Source organism: Tursiops truncatus, chromosome 8 (assembly GCF_011762595.2).
Source record: "Tursiops truncatus isolate mTurTru1 chromosome 8, mTurTru1.mat.Y, whole genome shotgun sequence".
NCBI lineage: Eukaryota > Metazoa > Chordata > Mammalia > Artiodactyla > Delphinidae > Tursiops > Tursiops truncatus.
Window position 1 is genome coordinate 57,313,363 of NC_047041.1, and position 20,499 is coordinate 57,333,861.

Consider the following 20,499-nt stretch of genomic DNA (forward strand, 5'->3'; position numbering starts at 1 on the left):
GCATGTAGGATCTTCCCAGACCAGGGCTTGAACCCATGTCCCCTGCATTGGCAGGCGGATTCTTAACCACTGCACCACCAGGGAAGTCCCGCCAGTCACATTTCTTAAAGAAGAGTTGTCCAGTGTCCTGCTGGAGAGGATAATATTGGTTGCCAGCTTTCTTGGAGCTGAATGGAGACAGGGTTTGAAGATAACATTAGAGTATATGAATTTAATTTACTTTTTTTTTTTTTTTTTGTGGTACGCGGGCCTCTCACCGTTGCCTCTCCCGCTGCGGAGCACAGGCTCAGTGGCCATGGCTCGTGGGCCCAGGCGCTCCACGGCATGTGGGATCCTCCCGGACCGGGGCACGAACCTGTGTCCCCTGCATCGGCAGGCGGACTCTCAACCACTACGCCACCAGGGAAGCCCTACTTTGTTTTTAATACAGTTTGTACTTCAGACTTCGCTTGACTCTTGTATTCACCAGTCCAGAAACCCTCTATTTTCCTTTCTCATGGCATAATCTATAATCTTCTGATGGAGTGGGAGAGGAACCTGGCTGTGTGGAATAGAGGAGGGGATGTGAGGGTGTCAGTCTCCCTTTTAAACAGATTTTCATCCATTCCTTTCATTTTTAGCACCACCTTTACCCTTATTTCTAGATGTACTTGGTGCCTACATTGGGGAGGTTCTCTGGCACAAATCAGATTGTTTCTCAGCTTTCCCCATTGTCAGTTTAAAATTGATCTTTATAGAATCTATTAGGTCAGGTACCACTTTGCATTTGCTTTCTAGCTTCTAACTGATTTTCTGAGAATCAACACATTTCGACATTTAGAATTGCTTAGGGTTTTCAGTTTCTGTTCTTTATTTTTCTCTTTTTTAAAAATAAATTTATTTATTTTATTTATTTTTGTCTGCACTGGGTCTCCGTTGCTGCGTGAGGGCGTTCTCTAGTTGCAGTGAGCGGGAGCTACTCATCGTTGTGGTGCACGTGCTTCTCATTGCAGGGGCTTCTCTTGTTGCAAAGCACGGGCTCTAGGTGCGTGGGCTTCAGTAGTTGTGGCACGCGGGCTCAGTAGTTGTGGCTTGCGGGCTCTAGAGCACAGGCTCAGTAGTTGTAGTGCACGGGCTGAGTTGCTCCATGGCACGTGGGATCTTCCTGGACCAGGGCTCAAACCCGTGTCCCCTGCATTGGCAGGCGGATTCTTAACCACTGCACCACCAGGGAAGTCCCTCCTCTTCTTTTTTAAAAGTACATTTTATAAAATTAAAACCAACTCATTTATATCCATGTTTATAGCAGCATTATTCACAGGAGCCAAAAGATAGAAGCAGTCCAAGTGTTCATCCATGGATGAATGGGTAGACAAAACATGGTTCTGTGTATACATACAATGAAAACTTATTCAGCCTTAAAAAGGAAGAAAATTCTGACACATGCTTTGACATGGATGAACCTTGGACATTATGCTAAGTGAAATAAGCCAATCACAAAAGGACAAATACTGTATGATTTTTTAAATTAACTGATAATAAGCATTATTGTTATCTCAACCTGCCATTGTGAGATTGCATAAAACCTTGCCCATACACCCCGCATAGACTTCTCTTTGAGATGAAGTCCAAGCTCTTCTGCCCTAGTCAGACCCTTTCAGAGTCTGGATTCTACCTTCCTATCTCTAACCTTATTGCTAGAACTCATCTTTACCTATTACTGTTAGACAGGTTTTTGTTTTTTTTTTTTTAAGTTAAAAAAAATCATCATTAAGGTGTTACGTGCTGTACAGAACACACATCTTTGCATTTTAAGTTTTCTGTTCTAAGAATCATAGAATCTTACAGGTCATTTATCTATTTAATAGATGTCCACTGTGTGCCAAGCATAGAGCTAGGTCCTGGGAAATGTAGTTTTTAACAGATCAGGTATAATCTCTGTTCTCTTCTTGTTTATGGTCTAGCAGGGAGCAGTAAAGTAGATTTAAATCTTTATATTTGTACCTTCCAACCTCTGTTCTTGGACCTCCCCTCCAATCCATCCTCCACATTGATATCAGAGTGAACTTTATAAAAATGTAAATCAGAGTAACTTCTTACTAAAAACAAAAACATCTTGACTGTGCTTAATGCCACAGAATAGTACACTTAAAAATGGTTAAAATGGTAAATCTTATGGTAGTTTATCACAATAAAATTTTTTAAAAATTGTAAAAACTCAAGTCCCCACCTTTGTAGTTTTTTGGGTTTTTTTTTTGCTTTTGTTTAAATCACTCTTAGAATAAGATCTTTCCAAATGATCTACATTGCTCACACTGAATTTTTTGGCTCCTCCCCATCCGTCCATTCTTGAGCATATCTCCCACCATCTCTCTCTGTTTCAGCCATACTGACCTTTTTTTTTTTTTTTTGGCTGTACGCGGGCCTTTCACTGTTGTGGCCTCTCCCGTTGCAGAGCACAGGCTCCGGACCGCGCAGGCTCAGCGGCCATGGCTCACGGGCCTAGCCGCTCCGCGGCATGTGGGATCTTCCCGGACCGGGGCACGAACCCGTGTCCCCTGCAATGGCAGGCAGACTCTCAACCACTGCGCCACCAGGGAAGCCCCATACTGACCTTTTTTAAGTTATAACTCTTAACCAATCTCCATCTTGTTATATATTCCCTCTTCCCCTTTGTCAGATTAACTCCAGCTTATCCTTTAGCTTCAAGAAACTTCTTCAAGCCTTTGCTGACTTCCTCAGAGTGGTTTAGTTTCCCATTCTTTATAGACTGTCAACACTGTCCTTCTCCTTGCTGCCTTTAATACAGTTGTAATTATTTGTCTGTTAAAATTTCTGTTTTCCATTTGTTCTGTAAGTTCCACAGAGGTAGCATTCATGAATTTATTGTTCATTGCTGTATTCTAAGCACCATTGCATAGTGCTTGGCATATAGCGGGAGCTCACTAAATATTTTCAAATAAGTGAATGATTTCTGATTTTTACCATACTTAGTTTCAGAAAGGCTTTGAGGTAGCTTGCTACCTCAAAAATACGCATAAAAGAGGATAATTAAAAGAAAAACAGAATAAGACAAAAAAACCTAACGTAGGAGAAAGGTTTGATATGCCAAGTATCTGGTATGAATCTGAAGAGTCAGAGGCTCAAGATGAGGAAAATGATAACTCGGAAAAGGCTATTGGATTTATCAAGAACTAATTGCTAATTTTTAAAAAGTGGTCTCAGTAGAGTTTTAGAGAGTCAAGAAGTCAGTCGTTGTAAATGGCATATTTGAAGAGTGAGTGTGATTTAACCAAATATGTTTTTGGGTTCTTAAAGTATTATTTAACCCCTTTATTATGGGAAAATTTAAACATATAAAAAGGTACAGAGAATAGTGTCATGAACCCCCATAAACTCGTACTCAGCTTCAACAATTATCCCCCCCGCCCCCACATACCAGAGTGAGTTGAAGAAAATCCCGTATATCCTATCATTGCAAATATTTTTGTATGATTGCTAAAAGATGAGAACTTTCTTATTGGTATATTCTTGACATTCATGGATATAGTTGCCCACAGAGGCCTTTATTTTTGGGATACTTTGCATTACATGGTTTGAGACTTAACATTTTAGGATGTCTAAATCTTTGCTATCAAATTGAACTTTCTGTGATGGAGGAACTGTCCCATATTTGTGCTGTTTAATATGGTGATGGCTACAGTGACTGAGAACTGATTTCAAAATTTTATTTCACTTTAATTTCAGTAGTCTCATGTGGCTAATTAACCCTTAATCTGTCTTTAACCATCCTGTTAAAACTGAAGAATATCCCTTTCAGAAATCTGTGCATGTGTACTTTAAATTATCTACATAATCAAGGTGAGTTAAGTTGATTATAATAGGGAAATAGAGAATGTGATGACTCATGAATTTAGACAGATTTTAGGCCACCTCTGGACTAAAGATATTTTGATCTGCATAAAATCCATTCTTAGATCTTTTAAATCTCTGTCCTTGGTGTCTAGCATAATGTCCTTCATACAGGCAACCATAAAATATTGAATCTGTCCAGTCATTAGGAATCTGAGTAAACAGGTCTTTCTTCTTTAAGCAGGTGACAGAAGCACTAACATATTGACATTAAGTAAATAGGACAAAACTAGATGGCTATTGAAGTTACTAATTTGCAAACCTTTTATGTTTGTTTATCAAGTTGTTTAATATGGAATGTTTCTTTCCTTTGGCCTGTGAAACTTCTATAGTTAATGTGATATGGGGGAAAAGTTATGGGGCAGGAGTTAGGGATACTGAACTGTGGTCTTTGCTCTGCCACCTTATACATTATGAGCTCTTAAAGCGTTCATTTTAACCTCTCTAGGTAAAATGAGAAGAATCTACCCATATAATATGGCCTGCATAGATGGTCCTCTGTAGGCTCCACCCAGGGACTTACTGTCAGCACCCTCTCATATATTCCTACCTATTTAATGCTCTCAGAGCTTTCAGAAATTGAAAGTAGTTCCTCTTCACAGAAAGACTGAGTACGTTTAGTTTTATTTATTTATTTAAAATTTTATTTATTTATTTATTTATTTTTGGCTGTGTTGGGTCTTCATCGCTGCTCACGGGCTTTCTCTAGTTGCGGCGAGCGGGGGCTGCTCTTCATTGCGGTGCGTGGCCTTCTCATTGCGGTGGCTTCTCTTGTTGCAGAGCACGGGCTCTACACACGTGGGCTTCAGTAGTTGTGGCACGAGGGCTCAGTAGTTGTGGCTCACGGGCTCTAGAGCACAGGCTCAGTAGTTGTGGCGCACGGGCTTAGTTAGTTGCTCCGTGGCATGTGGGATCTTCCCAGACCAGGGATCGAACCCGTGTCCCCTGCATTGGCAGGTAGATTCTTAACCACTGCACCACCAGAGAAGCCCCCCCTTTTTTTAAAAAAATTATTTATTTATTTTTGGCTGCATTGGGACATTTAGTTTTAAATAAAGCATTCCTTTTGTTCTTTCAAAATTCTTTAGTTGAACTTTCCTCTCCAAAATATTGTACATTTGTTTTCAAAACCTCTGATACTGTAATAATTAGTCTTCTATGTGAAAACAATCTAAATAGTTATTTCAACCTCAGTCTGATTGATATTATTCTAAATACTGTGATGATTTATTTTTATTTTTCAGAATTTTTTCATTTGTGCCTGGTTATGGCTTGAAGTGTGTTCTTCCCAAATTCGTATGTTGAAGTTTAACCTCTAGTACCTCAGATGCAACTGGTTAAGGTGAGGTCCTCCTGGGGTAGGATGGGCCACTATACAGTATGACTTGTGTCCTTAAAAAAAGGGGAAATTTGGACACAGATATACACAGAGAGAATGCCATCTGAAGGTGAAGGCAGAGATCAGGGTGATGCTTCTGTACACCAAGGGATGCCAAGGACTGCCAGCAAACCACCAGAAGCTAGGGAAGAGGCTTGGAACAGATTCTTTTCACAGCCCTCAGAAGCAACTAACTCTGCCAACACCTTGATTTTGGATTTGTAGCCTCCAGAACCGTGAGACAATAAATTTCTGTTGTTTAAACCAGTTTGTGGTACTTTGTTACAGCAGCTCTAGCAGACTAATACAGTGCTTAATATCACTTTGCAACCAAATATAGAAATATAGCACCTCCTGACAGCTGTAATGGTTAATGTGTATTTCCTGTCAAACTGTCAATACTAGATATCAATTGACATTTGATTACTTAGTACAGATCAGACCCTGTTGTAAGTACTTTACAGTCTTAGCTAGTTTAACCCTTAAAACCAACTCCGTGAGATCTTTGGAGAAGTGGTTGATTTCAGGGCTGGGGCAGGGAAAATACAAAATAAGCTGGAGAGTATTCTGGTGCCAGAAAATAAGGAAGTGTTTATGAAAGGATGGGGACATGTTGAAAGGGCACAGGAGCCAATGTGAAAGAGCGCCCAACAGGGAAAGTTGGAAATTTTTGAGCAACAAAATAAATAATGGTGATATTGGATTATAACCCACATAATTAAGATATTTATGAATATTTATTTAAATAAATAGATAAGAAAGGACTGCTCTTATAGTAAATAGAATGAGGGAAATAGAAAATCACCGTTGGAATACCACAGTGCTAATTGCTACAGGCGAGATCCATTTGATGAATGCTAAAATTAGAGGGCAAAATTTTGCGAAGATACAGGATATTTGAATAATCTCAAAGTATATTCCTCAAGATATTTATTATTTACAAGGGGAAAAACACTAACTTATGGTAAAGAAACTCTGTGGAGATTGCCATAATCAAGTGATCAAGGTTAACATCACTAGGAATAAGACATTAATATGACATCATGTATTTCTTTTATGATGCACTGAGACAGGCACATCAGCTCTGTGGTGGTCTTGTCAAAAATGTATGACCTCGGGCTTCCCTGGTGGCGCAGCGGTTGAGAGTCCGCCTGCCGATGCAGGGGACATGGGTTCGTGCCCCGGTCCGGGAGGATCCCACATGCCGCGGAGCGGCTGGGCCCGTGAGCCATGGCCGCTGAGCCTGCGCGTCCGGAGCCTGTGCTCCGCAACGGGAGAGGCCACAACAGTGAGAGGCCCGCGTACCGCAAAAAAAAAAAAAAAAAGTATGACCTCATTCTAATGAGAAAACATTAGACAAATCTAAATTGAGGAACATTACACAAAATAACTGACCAGTATTCTTTACAAGTGTCAAGGTCGTAAAAACAGGAAAGACAGGAAATGTCACTGATGAGAGGAGACTAAGGAGGTTTGTAACTTTTCTGTAAAATAAAAAGTTGACATAGAAAACAAACTTATGGTTACCAAGGGGGAAAGGTGGGGAGGGATCATTTAGGAGTTTGGGAATAGCAGATACAAACTACTATATATAAAATAGATAAACAACAAGGTCCTATGGTATAGCACAGGGAACTATATTCAATATCTTGTAATAAGCTATAATGGAAAAGAATATAACAACAACAAAATACATATATATATATATATATATAACAGTCACTTTGCTGTATACCAGAAACTAACACAACATTGAAATCAAATATATTTCAATGAAAAAAAGTTGAACTATTCCTATAAGATAGGTACTACTGTTATTCTTATTTTACCATGAGGAAATTCAGGCACAGATAGGTTAAATAACTTGTCTCAGTAGTATATACAGTTAGTAACTGGCTAAACTTGGGTTTCAGCTCAACAGCCTGGTTCTAGAGCTCCACTACTAAGACACTAAACTATACAACCTTTCCTTGATAAATTTTGTATAGGTAGAAGGTGTGCAGGAAGTAAGGATACTTTGGCGTTCCCAAAACCATAAGAGTGAAAAAACTGTAATCATCTCTGGAAAGTTGAGCTACATGAACTAAATGTTAGATAAGATTAAGTGTTTCTCAGGTATTTTGCTGTATTGGACTTTTGTAATTTATATGACAAAATTCTTAATACATGTAACTTACAGTTAAGTAGAGAGTAAGATAAACAAATTAGTTTTAAAATTCAGTGGCTTTGAGGACTTCCTTGGTGGCTCAGTGGTTAAGAATCCACCTGCCAATGCAGGGGCACGGGTTCGATCCCTGGTCCAGGAAGATCCCACATGCCGTGGAGCAACTAAACCTGTGCGCCACAACTACTGAGCCTGTGCTCTAGAGCCTGTGAGCCACAACAACTGAGCCCATGTGCCACAACTACAGAAGCCCACGCTCCTAGAGCCCGTGCTCTGCAACAAGAGAAGCCACCGCAATGAGAAACCCACACACCACAGCGAAGAGTAGCCCCTGCTCGCCACAACTAGAGAAAAGCTGTGTGCAGCAACAAAGACCCTATGCAGCCAAAAATAAATAAATTAATTACAAAAAAGACAGTTTAAAAATTCAATGGCTTTGATAAAATTTGCTTTGTCAATGATTGTGTTACTGGCTGACACTTAATAAGTAATAAGAATCACTTCATGTTGCTTATACACAAGGAAAATCATAGGTTTGTTTAATCATGGAATTAAAATGTGACATTCAAATGAGAATTGTCCAGTCACATCAAGAAGGCAAAAGTACAACTGAAAAAAGTCTTTGGATCTGTAATATCTTACAGAAAAGATAATAGCTTGTTAATTTGCAATTCTAAGATCTGAACAATAAGAGAGGCTTAAGCTGAAACATAGTGAATTTTTTTTAACATCTTTATTGGAGTATAATTGCTTTACAATGGTGTGTTAGTTTCTGCTGTATAACAAAGTAAATCAGCTATACGTATACATATATCCCCGTATCTCCTCCCTCTTGCATCTCCCTCCCTATCCCACCCCTCTAGATAGACACGAAGCACTGAGCTGATCTCCCTGTGCTATGAAACATAGTGAATTTAAGTCATATATATGGAAGAATTTCCTGACTAACAAGGCTGTAGAAATATTAAGAGTGGGTTATGAAATCACCTGGAGATATTTCCTTTTTTAAACAGAGAAGTGATTTCTTGGAAGAGCTAGGCATACTCAGAACCAGGAGTATACCTACAATACTTAACAGATTTCTATTTTGTGTTGTATAGAACCATATTTGTTGATAATTAAATACTCTTGTTAGTTTTAGTTGGTCTTCCTTGCCTCAATATATTCTTCCTTTTATCAGAACTTCTTGATGACTGACTGAATAAATTTATATAATACAGAATAAATTATATGGCATGGGTTGGGAGTGGGATAGGAAGAAAAGTATTAGAACATAATGCTGTATGAAGTTTTGTGTGTATGGTGGCACAGGAGTATTAAGGACAAATGTTAAAATATTGTTGGAAGAAAAATGAATAGCCACAGTGTTCAGAATAAGATTAGTTAGGCTTTGATTGAAATGGTCATTTAAATTGCCTTTATATAGGAGGATATAAAGAATGTACTATTAGGGATTTTGAAAACTATTTTGGAGAAATAAGCTTAGCTGAAGAGATTTGAATGAATACAGAAGAAATGCAAATACAGAAGGAATGCTGTTTTAAAATTAGATATGTCTAATCTTTCTATGAAAAGGGGCTATTTTAATTTCCGGAAACTAAATAGCTTCCAGAAGCTATTGATCATAAATGGGTAGTAATATATGAAAGGGTGCTAAAATATGTCTTTGGACAATGTAAAAGAGCCACCTAAGTGGACTATAAGTGGACTATACTCTTTCTCTGGAGTTTTGGGTTACCCTCAATACAAGGAAGATACAACAACTTGAATGCTGACCAGATGAGAGAGACATTGAGATCCTGATCTACTATTTGGAGATTCTGTCTTTTTTTTTTTTTTTTTTTTAATTCATTCATGCATGCATGCATGTATGCTGTGGGTCTTAGTTGCGGCCCACAGGATCTTTTTTTTTTAGTTGCGGCATGTGGACTTTGGGGCATGCATGCGGGATCTAGTTCCCCAACCAGGGATCGAACCCCGGCCCCCTGCATTGGGAGTGCAAAGTCTTACTCACTGGAACACCAGGGAAGTCCCTGGAGATTCTGTCTTCAAAACAAAACAAAACAAAAACTACCTTGAACTAAAATATTTAAGAATTTATCCTCTATACCTAAATGTTATATACTTGTATTGTAAGGTATATGTATTGCCAGTTTTAAACCCCATGAGAGCAAAGACTTTATTTATTGTAATTTTTTAAAAATTGGTATGCTGGGGCTTCCCTGGTGGCGCAGTGGTTGAGAGTCCGCCTGCCGATGCAGGGGACACGGGTTCGTGTCCCGGTCTGGGAAGATCCCACATGCCGCGGAGCGGCTGGGCCCGTGAGCCATGGCCGCTGAACCTGCGCGTCCGGAGCTTGTGCTCTGCAGCGGGAGAGGCCACAACAGTGAGAGGCCCGCGTACCACAAAAAAAAAAAAAAAAAAATTGGTATGCTGAAAAATGTGTTTTACTAGAGTTGAAGGGAGGGTATTTTCGAGCTTTGTTTTTCTTTCTTGGGTTTTTAGTTTTGATTACTTCATTATTGTATTATTGAGAAATGTTTTTCCAAAGTCAAAACTTATTTGCTTAAATTTTGCTGTAGAAAAGTTAAGGTGCATATTAAAGGAACTACACTCACAGTTCAGAGAAAGACTTTTAATCGGTAACACAGACACTATGATAGTCTTAAACTGTTGCTTCGTCCTCCTTCAAAGCATGTGTCCTTTATTCTCCATGAAGAAAAACAAAAGGTGTATTTTTTTTTTGAACAGACCAACCTATGATTGCTTGCTTTTTTCACTCTTAATGACAATTTTTAATGAACAGAAAATGTTAGTTTTAATGTAGATAGATGTATCAGTGTATAAAAATCTGATTTTTATGTCCCATTTTAAGACGTTTTTCCATAGCCTGAGTAATGAAGATAGTCTCCCCTATTATATTTTAGAAATTTTGTTTTGTTTTTTTGTGTTTCGTTTTGCTTTGTCTTTCACATTTAGGTTTATAATCCAACTGAAATTTATCTTTATGTGTACTATGAAATAGATGTCAGATTTAATTTTTTTCAGTATGGATATGTAATTATCCGAGCATCATGTATTTAAAAACATTTCTTTTCCTCAGTTCTCTGCCATATCAGTTTTATAATGACCAACTGTCTATAAATTCATTGACCTGGTTCTGGAATTTCTATTCTGCTAATTGCTTAGTCTACCCTTGCAACAATACAAAACTTACTATAACTTAATATAAAAATTACTGATTTACCAGAGAGCAAATCCTCCCACCTTATTGGGTTTTTTTTGTTTGTTTGTTTTGGGTTTTTTTGCGGTATGTGGGCCTCTCACTGTTGTGTCCTCTTTGAACCATGTCCTATTTGAACCACTTGATTAACAAAACTGATCTAGTGATCATATATTGAATTCTGCACCTAACAAATTCATTCTTTTCAGGCACAAAGGGAATATTTATTAAAACTGACATAACATATGGACCATAAAGTCTCAAGAAAATTAAAAACAGTGAAAATATATTCTCTGAACACAGTACGATTAAAGTAGAAATCAAAAATATAAAGAAAACTAGAAAGTCCCCAAGTGTTTTCAAATAATATACTTCTAATAACCAATGAATCAAAGGAGAAATCAAAATAGAAATCAGAAAGCATTTTGTACTCAATGACAAAAATACTGCAGAGCAAATCTCCAAAACACTACTATAATATTACTTAAAGGGAAATTTATACAATTACACACACACACACACACACACACACACTTATATGAGCATATATTAGGGAGAAAAAAAAAACTAAACATGAGCTATATATCCCTCTCTCAAGAAGCTGGAAAAAACCAGCAAAATAAACCATTGAAACTATAAGAAAGGAAATAAAGAGCAGAAATAAAACAGAAAACACACAACTGAGAGTCAACAAGGCCTGTTTAAGTTCTTTGAACAAAAAACTATTAAATTTATAAACCTCCAGGAAGTCTTACCAAGAAGAAATGAAAGGTACAGATAACCAGTATTAGAAATTAATGAAGCATGATTACAGATCCCGCAGACATAAAAACATGAGTAATATGCACTAATAAATTTGAAACAGTAGATGAAATGTACAAAGTCCTAGAAAAATAAGAAAGAAAAAAGAAAATCTTAAAGAAATTGAAGCTCTATTTAAAAAACCTTCCCCAGGGTTGCAAAAGGCCAGAATTGCCAAGCCACTCTTAAATAAAAAGAATAAGGTGGGAGGGGCTTCCCTGGTGGCGCAGTGGCATGCACGCGTGGCATGCAGGATCTTAGTTCCCCAACCAGGGATCGAACCCGTGCCCCCTGCAGTGGAAGCGCAGATTCTTAGCCACTGGACGTCCAGGGAAGTCCCTGGAATTGTTATTGTGTTCTTGGTGACTTCAACCTTTTCTCGTCATCAAGTGTTCCACTATTTCTAGTAATGCTTTTTGCCCTAAAGTTTACTTTGCGGAGCACAGGCTCCGGACACGCAGGCTCAGCGGCCATGGCTCATGGGCCCAGCCGCTCCGCGGCATGTGGGATCTTCCCGGACCGGGGCACGAACCCATATCCCCTGCATCGGCAGGCGGACTCTCAACCACTGTGCCACCAGGGAAGCCCGAAGTTTACTTTGATGTTAGTATAGGTATACCACCTTTCTTTTGGCTAATGTTTTCATAGTATTTATATTTTTCTATCCTTTTTAATTAATTTATTTATTTTGGCTGCCCTGCCCGGCATATGGGGATCTTAGTTCCCTGACCTACCAGGGCTCGAACCCGTGTCTCCTGCATTGGCAGGCAGATTCTTAACCACTGCGCCACCAGGGAAGTCCCTCTATCTTTTTACTCTCAACATTTTTATATTCTTATGTTTCAGATGTGGCTTAGTAGTCATCTAGTTAAGTTTTGTGTTTGTCCAGTCTGATAATTGTTTTTAAAATTGGAACATTAGTACATTTACATTTAATATAATTATATATTTGGATTTAAAATAAATCTACCATCTTCTCAATGTGCTTTCTTTTTGTCCTGAGTGTTTCTTTTTCTCTTCTTGTGTTATTTGAATTTGTAGCCTTTTAAAAAAGTATTCCATATTCTTTATTAATTGGGAAGTTATACAATTTTCTTTTCTTTTTCTTTTTGTGATTAGCCCAGAAGTTGTGGCATGCAGCCATGACTTACAAAAGTTTACAGGTAATTGATTCCTTTACCCTTCTGGGCAGTGCAGGGACCCTGGCAGTCTAATTCTACTTACCATTCTTCCTTCTGACTTGACTTACTATGTGTACTTTAAGTGTGTGTGTGTGTGTGTGTGTGTGTGTGTGTGTGTGTGTGTGTGTGTGTAAAACCCCATAAGATGTTATTATTTCAGACAGTGATTATTTAGATTTTATTTTTACAAGGAAAACTTTTTATTGAAGTGTAACATATAGAAAAGCATACGAATCTTAAGTGTACAGCTTGAATGAGAAAAATTGCTAGTTATATTGACCTGAATATTCCCATCGTTACAAAATTATTTCTTACATTGATTAGTAAATTTGGCCTTCTGGTTCTAAAACCTCAGTTCACTGAGTTTTATCATAAGTGTGCCCCTGTGAGCTATATCTACTTTCATTTTTCCAAGAATGCAGACTCTGGACAACCTTAGTGAATACTGTCTACTTGATGGTTTCTTTCATTGATTATTTCATTTAGTGCTAGACAGGGACCAACATTGAGTGTAGCCATGAACAAGATAGATGAGGTTCCTGTTCTACAGCTTATCATTTGTAAGTTGGGAGAGGTAAACTAGTAAATAAATGCACAAACAAGATAATATGAGTTAAGTTCCTTATATTGCCATTTTTTTCTTATTTTTCCCTGTAAGAAGTGGATCATGCTTTTCTACACTTAGACTTAAAAAGTTTTTGAGTAAAGTTAATGCTGGAAAAGCTAGTCTTATGCTAGTACTTACTTTGAACTTCCCACTGAACTGTTCTTTGAGGGTACAGATTATTTCCAAGTTATCTTTTTAAAAACATTTTTTTATTGAAGTATAGTTGATTTGTGTTAGTTTCTGGTGTAGAGCAAAGTGATTCAGTTATATATATGTATGCATGTATGTATGTATATATATTCTTTTCCAGATGGTTTATTATAGGATATTGAATATAGTTCCCTGTGCTATACAATAGGAGCTACTTACTTATTTATTTACGATTGCATTGGGTGTTCGTTGCTGCACGCGGGCTTTCTCTAGTTGGGGTGAGCGGGGGCTGCTCTTTCTTGTGGTGTGTGGGCTTCGCACTGAGGTGGCTTCTCTTGTTGCGGAGCAGGGGCTCTAGGCGTGCAAGCTTGAGTAGTTGTGGCTTGTAGGCTCAGTAGTTGTGGCTTGTGGGCTCTAGAACACAGGCTCAGTATTTGTGGTGCACGGGCTTAGTTGCTTCACGGCATGAGGGATCTTCCTGGACCAGGGATCGAACCCATGTCCCCTGCATTGGTAGGCGGATTCTTAACCACTGCGCCACCAGGGAAGTCCCTAGGACCTTTTTGTTTATTTTATATATAGTAATTTGTATCTGCTAATCCCAAACTCCTAATTTATCCCTCCCCCAGCCCCCTTTCCCCTTTGATAACCATAAGCTTGTCTTCTAAGTCTGTGAGTCTGTTTCTGTTTTGTAAATAAGTTCATTTGTATCATATTTTAGATTCGACATATAAGTGATATCATTTGGTATTTGTCTTTCTCTTTCTGACTTACTTCATTTACTTAGTATGAAAGGTCCATCCATGTTGCTGTAAATGGCATAAGTTCATTCTTTTTGATGACTGAGTAGTATTCCATTGTGTATATATACCACATCTTCTTTATCCATTCATCTGTTAATGGACATTTAGGTTGCTTCCATGTCTTGGCTAGTGCTGCAATGAACATTGGGATGCATGTATCTTTTTTAATTAGTCCAACTCGTCATTTTATCCTTAAGATACATTCATAGATGAATGTTAACTTTGTTGTAGGAATAAAATAAAAGCCCTGCTGCTATCTAAAATACTTCTAGAAATACAATCTTAGGCTGAAAGTATTTTATTTTATTTTATTTTATTTCTTTGTTGCCCTGCATGCCTTGCGGGAATCTCAGTTCCCTGAACAGGGATTGAACCCGGGCCATGGCAGTGAAAGCGTAGAATCCTAACCACGAGGCCACCAGGGAGCTTGGCTGAAAGTAGTTTTGAGAGGTAATTTAGTTTTTCTCTCCTCCAGGCAGAACCACATCTGATACTGAATCCATAAGTTCATAATGTAACCAGGAAAGAAAAGTTCCACAAAACTGGTTTACATGAGCAAAATCTCAGGCTCCAAGGAACCTGTTATGCTTGAAGAATAACCAATAGCTTTCCATCATTGTCAGATGGTATTTGTGTTTGGCAAGGTTAGGAGATGAGACTAGAAAGGCTCAGCTCAAGTTTGAATGCCTGCTAAGGATCTTTAGCTTATGGAGACTGGGGAGCCTTGGAATGTTTATAAATTGTTGAAACATACCTCTGGCAGTATAGAGGATGGACACTTTGTTTGCACGGTGCTTTATTCTCTTGTTCACCCTCTTTCAGTGGTTGTAAACTCCTTTGCGTTCAAGGCCTTACTTACATTTGTTTTTCATTCTCATCCTCCAACCTCCTTGTTTCCTAGCACTTGGAAGTTTTGGAATGAAGTGAGAAATAGTAGCCATCCAAGCATTAATATATTTGTTTATGTTTTATTCATCTTTGGTAAGAGTAGCCAGTGGGTCATTACCTTTATGTGAATATCTTTTCTGTCTTCACGTTTTGTGTAGTCAAATATTTTTTGTTTTTACTTTGGATGTCTCCATTTCATCATCCTGGAAACTCATATCATAGGTCTGATGCCTTTAATGTAAATATTATTATAAAGAAACAAAGCATATTTATTAAAAAACAACTTTTGAGCCATAGATGTGAAATTACTTATTCAGCAAATATTTTATACAACCAAATTCATTCTCCCCATTTTTGAATGTAATTGTACAAGTGTAGTTGTAGTTCTCTTCTTTTTTTTTTTAATCATCTTTATTGGAGTATGATTGCTTTACAATGGTGTGTTAGTTTCTGCTTTATAACAAAGTGAATCAGCTCTACATATACATATATCCCCATATCTTCTCCCTCTTGCATCTCCCTCCCATCCTCCCTTTCCCACTCCTCTAGGTAGTCACAAAGCACCGGGCTGATCTCCTGTGCTATGTGGCTGCTTCCCACCAGCTATCTGTTTTACATTTGGTAGTGTATATATGTCCATGTCACTCTCACTTCATCCCAGCTTACCCTTCCCCCTCCATGTGTCATCAAGTCCATTCTCTACATCTGCTTCTTTATTTCTGTCCTACCCCTAGGTTCCTCAGAACCTTTTTTTTTTTTTTTAGATTCCATATATATGTGTTAGCATATGATATTTGTTTTTCTGACTTACTTCACTCTGTATGACAGAATCTAGGTCCATCCACCTCACTACAAATAACTCAATTTCATTTCTTTTTATGGCTGAGTAATATTCCATATTCGGTTTTTTTTTTTTTAAGCTTTAGGAAAAATGAAATCTTTATTCAATTAAGGTCTTTAGAGAAAGGCTACTAGCTTTATGGAACTTCAGTGTTGTTGACTAGGTTCGCTACATTGGAGTAGTGTTAGCTTGGTTTAATTGATTTTCTGTTTTGCTGTAGAATTGCATCACCTAGATGAGACATCTTGGCTGTGATATTGCAGTGAGTTTTGCTTGCAGCTGAGCTTTTTCACTATGGTCCCTAGGTACGTTTTTCAGGTGTCTTCATTACCATGATGGACTACAGGTAGTGTTGTTTTTGTGTGTTTGCTTGTTGTATTTTTATGCTTAACTTCTAACTAAAATCATAGCGTCTGATTTAAGGTACTGTTATTATCATAGCACATTAATCTTTTATAATGGCTTATTTTTGTGGGGAAAAATTAGAATATATAAATATCTTGTTGTCTGTTTCAGTATTATCTGACCAATATAACTGACCAGATTATGAAGCAGTTCATAAATGTTCATTTATATAGGTTGTAGAATAATTGAGACTTCTCCTTTTATGCAAACATTAGTCTTATAATCTTTGAATCCTAAGTATTCTTGAAGAGTATATTATGTGAGGAATTACTTTACCACTTACAGAAGTTATCTCTTAAATTAGTATACCTTGGTCTTCTAGAGGCCCAATAATTAGTTCCTCTAATCTTTAATAATCAGCCCCTTTTTTAGTTATCTTTGGTGCTCCAGTATTAAAATTATTATACATAGTAAAATTTACCATTTTAACTTATTTCTATGTGTACAGTTCAGTGGCATTAAGTATTTCACATTGTACAATAATCACCACAATGGATTTTATTTATCTATCTATTTATTTATTTATGGCTGTGTTGGGTCTTCGTTGATGTGCGCGGGCTTTCTCTACTTGTGGCGAGCGGGGGTTACTCTTCATTGTGGTGCGCAGGCTTCTCATTGCAGTGGCTTCTGTTGTGGAGCACAGGCTCTAGGCGTCCCTTTCATTGGCAGGAGGATTCGTAACCACTGAGTCACCAGGGAAATCCATGATAGATTTTTAATAACAGTTTTATTGAGATGAAATCATACATCACACAGCCCTTTTTTCCATGGAATCTGAGGGAGCTCTCGCAGATTTTGATTTCCCACTCAGGACTCGTATCTAGATCACCATGGTGACTGAACAGAGGTTGATGCGAGCTATTAGAGTTTTTTAATTTGTGGACCAGAAGTGATGAAACTCCAGTCGGATGTTGCCATACCGATTCCAAAAGACCATCAGGTTCTAATCAAAGTCCAAGCATGTAGTGTAAACCCAGTGGACACACAAATTCACTCTGGTACCTACAGTGGAAAACCACTTCCACCTTATACTCCTGGATTAGATGTGGCTGGGATAACAGAAGCTGTTGGAGAAAGTGTATCTGCTTTCAAGAAAAGTGACAGAGTTTTCACTACCAGCATGATCTCTGAGGGCTACGCAGAGTATGCTCTGGCAGCCAATTACCCTGTTTACACACTGCCGGAAAAACTGGACTTTAAACAAGGAGCTGCCATCAGTATCCCGTATTTTACTGCTTATTGAGCTCTGCTCCACAGTGCCTGTGTGAAAGCTGGAGAAAGTGTTCTGGTTCATGAAGCTAGTGGAGGAGTTGGGATAGCAGCATGCCAGACTGCTAGAGTTGATGGCTTAAAAGTTTTGGGCACAGCTGGTACTGAGGAAGGACAAAACACTGTTTTGCAAAATGGGGCCCACGAAGTGTTTAATCACAGAGAAACTAATTATATTGATATAATTAAGAAATCTTTTGGTGAAAAGGAGTTGATGTGATTATTGAAATGTTAACTAATGTAAATCTTAGCAATGATTTGAATCTTTGTCACATGGAGGACGAGTAATAGTTGTTGGCAGCAGAGGTCCTGTTGAAATAAACCCACGGGAGACATCATGGCAAAGGAATCTAGCATAATAGGAGTTGCTCTCTATATATACACCAAGGAGGAATTTCAGCAGTTTGCAGCAGCCCTTCAAGCCGGAATGGAAATTGGTTGGTTGAGACCAGTATTAGGTCCTCAGATTCCATTGGAGAAGGTGGCCCATGAAGATGATATGCAAAGCAGTGGGGCTACTGGAAAAATAATTTTTCTCTTAAAATGATTAATCATTTCATAGATTTCCTATGGAGTTAGAGGTCTCTTACCTCAGTTTTATGTACACTGCATTTGCTTTAATTAGTATTCATTTGATTCAGTGAGTTCCTTATATTTAAAAAAAAGATTTATAAGGGCTTCCCTGGTGGCGCAGTGGTTGAGAGTCCGCCTGCCGATGCAGGGGACACGGGTTCGTGCCCCGGTCTGGGAAGATCCCACATGCCGCGGAGCGGCTGGGCCCGTGAGCCATGGCCGCTGAGCCTGCGCATCCGGAGCCTGTGCTCCGCAATGGGAGAGGCCACAACAGTGAGAGGCCCGTGTACCACAAAAAAAAAAAGAAAAAAGAAAAAAACCGTTTCAACAGACAAGCTATTTTGCATTTCTTCACTATATATTTTATTTATAATGAAGCTCCTTTGCTTTTATCCACCACTGTTTCCCCCACCACTATTTTGCCTTTTATCTCTTCAGATTTTTAGATTTACTTTTTAATAGATTCTGATCAGTGTTAAATAATGTAGTATGTGTATTGTTCCTGACTTTACTATGATTGGTTCTAGGGTTTTGCCTTTAAGTACATAGGTATTCTTATATATAAAAAGTATTTTGGAAAAACATATACCAAAGTTGTAATGTTAGTTATGTATAGGTGGTAGGATATATGTAATTTTCACTTTGTTCTTGGTCTTTTCTGTGTTGCCCGCTTTATAACATGCATTTTGCTCTTTTATATAAAAAAGGAGGGACATTTTTCAAAACAAAGTAAAAACTGTATGTACTATTTACTAATGAAGAAATGCGTAGATCTACTCATTGCTCCAAAAAGAGACTTCTTCCCAAACATCAGTTTGCTTTTGACCAGGGTCTAGGGAAACTAGCTTTAGCTGTTCAACCTGCTATTTTAGATTCTTTAAAATAAGATGTTTGGGAGTAGGTGATTTTATGGGATTCTTCCTTCTTTGGCTCAGTTTTTTCCTCAGGTTTTCATATAGCACATGGATGGAGGACATTTAAAGAGGCCGGGATCAGGTCTCTAAAAATCAAAAGTTGAAATCAAAAGTTACTTAAATTCATACAAAAACATGAGTGACTAGGTATTGTTTTTTTTTCCTCCCCAAAGTATTTACATTTAGGAGAGCATTTGAGATATTTATTTGCTCAATTCTTTTCCAATTGATATAATTTCTTGTATCATTCAGTATTTATTGAATCTATGCCAAGCTACTGGAGATATAGGAAAATTAGATATGGTTCTTGCCCTTGAACACTGTGCCCATTGGTAAGGATATTGGCAGTATACCACTATTGTTTACCTAGTGGCACTTTCATGTGGATTAACTTAAAAATACCAATACAAAGTAGTATGAATCTTTGGGATTGCCCTGCCAAAGAATAGAGATCTGATCCTGAAATGAGTTTCAAAACAATTTTCCATGTCATTTCATTCTTACTCTTAAACAGTCAAGTTCTTGCAGCCCTCATACCCCTCCTAGAACTCTTCATATTTAGTTTTTATGCTTCCCGAGATTAAGCTTTGATTCACTGAATGAAGTGGACCTGACCCTTATATTCCCCAGGTTACTGTCCAGGAAGTTAACTATAATTTCTTCCCAGTGTAATCCTAGTTCTTTTTGTTAGGGGTCAAGTAAATATCTGCTTACCTTTTGTGAATTAGAGATGTCAGCATAACTGATTGTTTTCCTCCATCTCTTCTCTTCATTTTCCTCACCTCTTAACTAAATAAATATTCTTTTACCTGTGCTCTCAGTTTGAGAGATTATCTTTTGTTTGTTTGGTTGGTTTTTTTTTTTTATAAGGAGGAGGAGAGGAAAAGGAAGGGGGTGGGGAAGAAGAACTTATTTAGTTGTTTTGGCTGGGCTGAGTCTTAGTTGCGGCACACGGGATCTTCGGGATCTTCGTTGCAGCAAGTTTAGTTGCAGCATGCGGGCTTATTAGTTGCAGCCTGTGGGCTTCTTAGTTGCGGCCTGTGGGCTTCTTAGTTGCAGCATGCATGTGGGATCTAGTTCCCCAACCAGGGATCAAACCCAGGCTCCCTGCATTGGGAGCGTGGAGTCTTACCCACTGGACCACCAGGAAAGTCCCGAGATTATCTGTTATTAAAGAAAGACATTTCAACAAACTCAGGCCTGTATGGTTTTTTTGTTTGTTTTTTTTTTAGTGGTTATGTAAGTATTCTCTTTATTTGTCACATAGGCCTGTATGTTTGTAAATTATTGTTAGTTGAACCATTGCAGATATTTCCCAATGAATTGAATCGCAGTTCTCTGTAAAAAAAATTGCTTGAGAACCCAATTTAATGTGTTAACTGAATCAATCTTTTTTTTCCTTTTCATTTCA

At 38.2% G+C, this 20,499-nt stretch overlaps 1 protein-coding gene and 1 pseudogene across 3 annotated transcripts in view; both read left to right on the forward strand.

Moving 5' to 3' along the window:
- Positions 1–20,499, forward strand: part of RAB6A (RAB6A, member RAS oncogene family) — a 67,411-nt gene that overhangs the window by 8,903 nt on the left and 38,009 nt on the right. Inside the window, exon 2 of one of the 3 annotated variants that reach the window (XM_073808503.1) lies at positions 5,136–5,233. The exons of the other annotated variants lie outside the window; for them this stretch is intronic. The gene's annotated coding sequence lies outside the window, so the exon portion shown is untranslated. The remainder of the gene's footprint in view (positions 1–5,135; positions 5,234–20,499) is intronic. 3 annotated transcript variants of the gene reach the window in all.
- LOC141279352 (zeta-crystallin pseudogene) lies at positions 16,240–20,487 on the forward strand (annotated as a pseudogene).